At 48.8% G+C, this 7,062-nt stretch overlaps 1 pseudogene; it reads left to right on the top strand.

Moving 5' to 3' along the window:
- On the top strand, nucleotides 1-852 carry LOC129401797 (olfactory receptor 7A10-like; annotated as a pseudogene).
- The last annotated feature ends 6,210 nt before the right edge of the window (nucleotides 853-7,062 follow it).

Raw genomic sequence — 7,062 nt, 5'->3', positions numbered from 1 at the left:
ATGAAAAAAGAGAATTATACCAGAATTTCACAATTCTTCCTTGTGGGATTATCAAGGGAGGCAGAATTGCAGCACCTCATCTTCGGCTTTTTCTGTCCATGTACCTGGTCACGATCTTGGGGAACCTCCTCATCATAATGGCCGTCAACATACACCCCCACCTCCACACGCCCATGTAATTCTTTCTCTCCAACCTGTCCTTGGTGGACATCTGCTTCCTCTCCACCACCGTCCCCAAGATGCTACAGAACATCCAGACGAAAAGCCAAGCCATCTATGAGGGCTGCATCACCCAGATGCACTTTTTCATCATCTTCGCCATACTGGACAACTTCTTGCTGGCCGTGATGGCCTACAACCGCTTCATGGCCATCTGCCACCCCCCGCACTACACGGTCATCATGAACCCCCCCCCCCTCCCGCGCTCTGTGGGCTGCTGGTTTTGGGCTGCTGGATCACGAGTGCCTGAACTCCTTACTGTAAAGTTTCATCCCCCACCTTTTCTGTGAAATCAACTGAGTGGCTCAAGTGGCTTGTTCTGACACTCTGTTGAATGACATCGTGCCGTACGCTGCCATTAGGGTGCTGGGTGGTGGACCCCACTTGGGCATCCTTTACTCTTACACTAAGAGCGTGTCTTCCATCCATGGCATGGCGTTGGCTCAGGGCAAGTCTAAGGTGTTTTCCACCTGCGCATCCCACCTGCCGTGGTGTCCCTCTTCCACTGCACGTGCATTTGCATGAAACAGCTCTGCCGCTTCCTGCAGCTCCAGCGACAGTGCCAACGCCTCGGTGATGTACACGGTGGTCACCCCAATGCTGAACCCCTTCATCTACAACCTCTGGAACTAAGACTTAAAGAGGGCTCTAAGAAGAATCTTTGGCACAGCGAGTGCCTGAAAGGCCAGTGATGACAAGATGCAGAGGCAGGAAATTGGTCTCCTCCCATCTGATCTTTAGAATTTCATTCTGGAACTCCGAGAAGGTTTGTTTTCTTGGAATGACTTCTGTACAAACTCAATAGCTCATTTTTTTCCCGCTTTTTTTTTTGGGGGGGGGCACACCTGACGATGCACAGTGGTCACTCCTGGCTTTTCGCTCAGGAATTACTCCTGGCGGTGCTCAGGGGACCATATGGGTTGCTGGGAATCGAAATCGGGTCAGCCACGTGCAAGGCAAAAGCCCTACCCACTGTGCCCCTCTTGTTTTTTTTTTTTTTTTTTTTTTTTTAAATCTAGCATTGGGGAGTATACCTGGCAATGCTGACTTCTGACTCTGCACTCAGGGCTGACTCCTGGCAGGGCTGTAGACCGTAATAGGATGCCAGGGATTGAACCCAGGTCAGCCTTCTGCAAGCCAAGAGCCTTTCCTGCTGTTCCAGCCCAAGTTTACTTTATTAAACTTCTGCTCTGATGCAAAAATTTACGGGCCACACGCAGCGATGCTCAGGGCTGACTCCTGGCTCTGCATTCAAGAATCACTCCTGGCAGGGCTTTGTGGACCCTGTGGGATATCAGGCTTAGAACCCAGGTCAGCCATGTGCAAGAGAAGTGTCTTACTTGCACTGGCCCCACAGGCACAGTTTTTTAACCATCCAGTTTGAGGTATTCCCCAAAGTGATTTTCCAAGCTTTGAATCAAGAGAGGTTGCACTCTTTCACGGGCAGCTGATATGTTGTAGCACACACTTCTTCTCATGCCCAAGGATTTCCCCTTGTTTCCCTTCCATAATCAGCACTCGATTTGAAAATACTATACCTTGTCCCCTAAGTTTATTTTCCTAACTTTGCTATAGAGGTACAGAAAATGCTTTTCAGCTACAACAACCTTAACTACTGCTGTGACATGTTGCCCTAATTCTGTTTAAGCATACGGATATTCTATCATATTTGAATATCATAAGTGATATTCTCCTATTTTTGTTTTGGGGCCTCACTCAGCAATGCTCTGGGATTCCTCCTAGCTCTGGACTCAGGAAATCACTCCTGGCAGTGCTGAGAGACCAAAAGCGATGCCAGAGATCAAATCTGGGTCAGCCAAATGAAAGGCAAGTGCTTTTCCCACTGTACTAGTACTTCACCAGTCGATCATGATATTCTTGACTACAAAAAAGTAAGCATTCACCTGGGGAGGAGTCACCCACATTTTCCTGACCACATCTATGTGTAACTCAACGTGGCCATCATTTTCACTGCAAAACTCACCTGAGTTAAAACAACCTCCAGGAAAAATTGAAAGATGTTTATTACAGACCCCAGGGCTATGAGGAATGGGGATCAGACAGCAATGTTCAACATTGTTATCAGCAACAAAAGGTCACCCTAGTGCCCGAGGCAGAGAGATTCACTTCTCCCATATCCAGGGGCGAGAGAATAAACAAAGATGCTTTCCTCTGGGAAATGAAAACACTGACATTCATTATGAATGGACATTTATTGTAGATTCATTAGTGTCTCTAAACTTTGACACAATAGCGGATACACAGGTCTAAGCAGTTTAGGATTATTGTCCAGTTGACCAGCCACCGATGTTTTACCATACTCTCAGCAGCTTGCTGAAGGTACAGAGACCCTCTGACGTAACAAAGATTCCAAATGAAGGAGCCAGGGCACTAGTACAGTGTGGAGGGCATTTGCCTTGCACTCCGCAAACCCAGGTTCAGTCCCTGGCATCCCATAGGGTGCCCCAAACTCTACAAAGAGTAATTCCTGAGTGTAGAGCCAGAAGTAACTCCTGAGCATGACCGGTGTGGCCCACAAACAAAAGTTGTTCACTTTCAGAGGCCCTGAAACACATTAAAGTGATTGTCTTGCAGACAAATGGCCTGGGTTTGATTCCCAGCACCCGACCAGGGCCCCATATTCCTGCCAGGAGTGATCCCGGACTATAGAGCCTGGGGGAAGCTCTGAGCATTTCTGGGTGTGCCCCAAGACAAAAAAAAAAGAAAAAAGAAAGAAAGAAAATATCCATTAAGGGTTTGGAGCAATAGTACAGCAGGTAGGGCATTTGCCTTGCATGCAGCCGAGCCAGGTTCAATCTCTGGCATCCCATAGGTCCCCCAAGAACCACCAGGAGTAACTCCTAGGTGCAGAGTGAGCAGTAACCACTGAGCTTCCCTGGGTGTGACCCAAGCAAAAAAGAAAAAAAAAATCATCCGTCCCCTCCCCTTTTCCTCACTCCATAGTCTCCACCCTCACCAGGTCCCGATTGTTTTTTCCTGGTCGCCTGGTCTAAGGTCTAATTCCTAGTCCGTCTTCATGCTCCGAGCAGTGCTTCCTAATCTCTGTCTAGTGTAGAGCCTCTGCCTAGGAGCTGACGGCCCTGTGGGTCTAGGAGCCACGGTGGGCAGAGCCCTGGGAGCCAAGAGCAGGTTCAGGCCTGGGGCCTTCTTCTGCCTGATGCTATCTCCCTGCCCCCAGTCGCCCATTTTATACCTCTGATTGGATAACGGTGAGGGCGGGTGAGAGCGAAAGGGCCAATCAAATGGACCTAGATGACCTGGTGCTCCACCCTTCTGCTCCCTCTGGCTCACATCCTTCCAAGTCTTTTCTGACCTCAAGTAGCAGAAGGCTCAGGAAAACATCCAAACAGTCTCTCCCAGAGACTGATGAGATCCTACAGCATGCCAAGGCGGACTTTCAAGTCCTGACCAAAAAGCTAGGAATAATACCTGAGCACTCTGGGTGTAACCTAAAACTAAACAAACATGTTTGTTAGACTAAGTTCCTCTGGCTTTGACCAAATGAATGCAGATTAGAAAGTGCTGGAAGGCCTGACCTCCAGCAACCACTCTCCACAAGAAACAGAAACAGCAGCATCAGGACCCAGGTGTGAGATGAGGCATTTTAACAACCCAGGGTCACCCCTCAGTAGGCACAACAGCAATCGGGAGAGAGCAGGGGCCGGGTAGAAAGGGGAGTGGAGGAGCACTGGCCTGGCAGGCGGCCATTCTAAGCTAGATCCCCGGCACCCATGGGGTTCCCTGACCACTGTCAGGAGTGATCCCTGAGCATCGCCAGGTGTGGGTCCCCCACAACCCCTGATAAAAAAAACCCTCAAAGTTGTTTTTAGAAACCCCAGGGAGCTGGGATGATAGTACAGTGGTTAGGGAACCTATCCTGCATGTGGCTGACCCCAATTTAATCCCTGGTATCCCATAAAGCACCCCCATTCCACCTAGAGTGATCCTTGAGTTCAAACCAGGAGTTAGCCCTGAAAACAGTGGGTGTGAAACCCCCACCCCTCCAAAAAAAGAGAAAAGAACCGCAGCACACAATGACTGTGATCAGGCCACCCCACCGTAATCAGAAGGTCTGGGCTCATGTTTTCCTAGGACCTCCGACCCCACAAACCTATGTGTAACTCAATGTGGCCATCATTTCACTGCAACACTCACCTGGATTAGCCAGCATCCAGGAAACACTGAAAGGGGTTTAACCACAGTTCCGAGCGCTACATGGAATATGGAACAGGAAGCAAGTTCTTTCGTGGAGACCCACAGAGAACAGAAGCTGGGGGACTCTGCGTTTTTTGCTTTTTAGGTCACACCCGGGAATGCACAGGGGTTACTCCTGGCTCTGCACTCAGGAATTACTTTTGGCGCTGCTCAGGGGACCACATGGGATGCTGGGAATCGAACCCGGGTTGGCCGAGTGCAAGGCAAACGCCCTACCCGCTGTGCTATCGCTCCAGCCCCCAACTCTGCGTTTTGATTTTGGGTCACATCCAGTTGCTCAGGGTGTGTCCCGTGAAATTCCATGGATCAGAAACGAGGTGCTGCCTGCCAGGCCAGCACCCTCCCTACTCTTCTGCCCAATGAAGAAACTCTGACTACTCTTGCCGAGAGGGCAGGTTATCCCCATGGCACAGCACCCACTCCATTTCTCACACATGGAACCTTCACTGGGTTCAACACACATAGCGCAATGAAGGGGTCTCTCTAGCTCTGGAGGGAGAGAGATTCTCTTCTGTAACCAGGGGTGGGAGAATAAACAAAGATGCTTCCCCTGGGAAATGAAAACACTGATATTCATTCTTCACTTATATCACTTGTAGTCCCGTTGATCTTTGATTTGCTCGAGTGGGCGCCAGTAACGTCTCCATTTGTCCCTGTCGAGTGCTAGTGCAGCCCAGTGATATCTGCTAGCTCCAGGAACAGGAAGAGCCTCAAATCGTTCATTCAGAGATTTGATGAAGAAATCTGACCATCTAGTTGGTGGGGGGCCACAAGGTCTTCTGACGTCCAGTGGAATCCAGTCGGTAACAGCTCTAGTCCAGTGGTCTCTGAATCACATTACATGACCGGCCCATCTGATTTTTGATGCCTTGGCAAACGAGACAGCATCCCTGATTTTTGACCGTCAATGGAGGTCAGAACTCCAGATTCCTTCTCTTACTTGAGTGAGACATGATATTCCCAGCATAGCTCTTTCGATTCCTCAACATTCATTATGAACGGACATTTATTGTAGAGTTAGTTACTAAGGTCTCTAAATGTTCACACAGTAGGTTAAGCAGCTGCACAGGTCTAAGCTGCTAAGAGATTATTGTCCAATAGACCAGCCACCAATGTTTACCACAGTGACCAAAGCAAATAGGACACTCTGACTTAACAAAGATTGTGATCGAAGAAAAACGAGCTTCTTCGAAGCCCCGATCTGTGAAGAGATCGCACTCAGGTTGTGGAATCAACACCAATCCGCACGATCTGTCTGTCTGCCTCTGCTGCCGGCATTTCTCCTTATCTGGGTCCCACGGCAGAACATCATCCTGGCCTCTCAGGGCTGCTTTATGGTCGGCTGTGCCTCGGGCATCGTCATTGTGGTCAGTGCCGGTTTTGCCTTGATTAGTGTTGCCAGAGCAATAAGACAGTGGGCAGGAAGCCAAGCTTGTACACAGCCAACCGAATTTCGATACGCAGCACCCTGTAGGATCCCCAAGCACTGTCAGAGTGATCCCGGACTGCAGACCCAGTAGGAAGCCCTGAATATCAACCCATGCCAATCAAAAAATAATAATAATAATAATAATAATAAAGGAAAGAAAGAAAGAAAGAAAGAAAGAAAGAAAGAAAGAAAGAAAGAAAGAAAGAAAGAAAGAAAGAAAGAAAGAAAGGAAGGAAGGAAGGAAGGAAGAAGGAAAATCCCTGAATTACTTGATGATTGTGAACGCTACCTGAAATAGTCATGGAAATCACACAGCAGCTAAAATAAAATAGAATTTCAGAATCGGAGCCATAGTAAAGAGGAAAGCGCTGGCCATGCAGCAGCTGACCCAAATGGGACCTGAGATATATCACAGGGTCCCCCTGATCAGCAGGATTTATCCCTGAGAGCAGAGCCAGGAATCCACCTGGAGCAGCACTGGATGTTGGCTCCAAACAAATATAAACACAAGTAACATAAGGTCACTCAAATATAATTTCCCACCAGGCTCTCTCCTGAGGATCCACAAGTCACAAATGATCTCACAGTAGCCGAGATTACAGTTTCCGGGGGCTATCACAATAGCACAGCAGGTAGGACACTAGCTTTACATGTGGCTGACCCAGGTTTGATTTGGGCATCCCACAGGATCCCCTGAGAACCACCAGGACTGATTCCTGGGAGCAGAACCTCACATTCTTCCTTAGAATCATCAGTTGTAGCCCCAGTATGATTTAAGAAACAAATGGTTTGGGCTGGAGTGATAGCACAGCGGGCAGGGCGTTTGCCTTGCACGCTTTGGACCAGGGTTCGATTCCCAGCATCCCATATGTTCCCCTGAGCACCACCAGGAGTAATTTCTGAGTGCAGAGCCAGGAGTAACCCCTGTGTATCATCGGGTGTGAGCCAAAAAGCAAAAAAAAAAAAAAAAGGGAAAAAAAGAGAAAGAAATGGCTTTGAACTGAGTTTTGAGGAGATAGGAAATAGAGGCACGGGGTTGCACCCCACACAGTCTTGAAACCCCGAGGTTTCTTTCCCTACAAGTTGGTAGAAGACCAGGTGACTATCCCAGAATAGGGCGGGAGATGGGTTTAGCGCTTCTCCCTGGCGTGGGTTCGGCGGACGTGATCATGCAGGGC

This window comes from Sorex araneus, chromosome 2 (genome assembly GCF_027595985.1).
Source record: "Sorex araneus isolate mSorAra2 chromosome 2, mSorAra2.pri, whole genome shotgun sequence".
In the NCBI taxonomy this organism is placed as follows: domain Eukaryota; kingdom Metazoa; phylum Chordata; class Mammalia; order Eulipotyphla; family Soricidae; genus Sorex; species Sorex araneus.
This window is presented reverse-complemented; position numbering and strand designations above follow the sequence as displayed.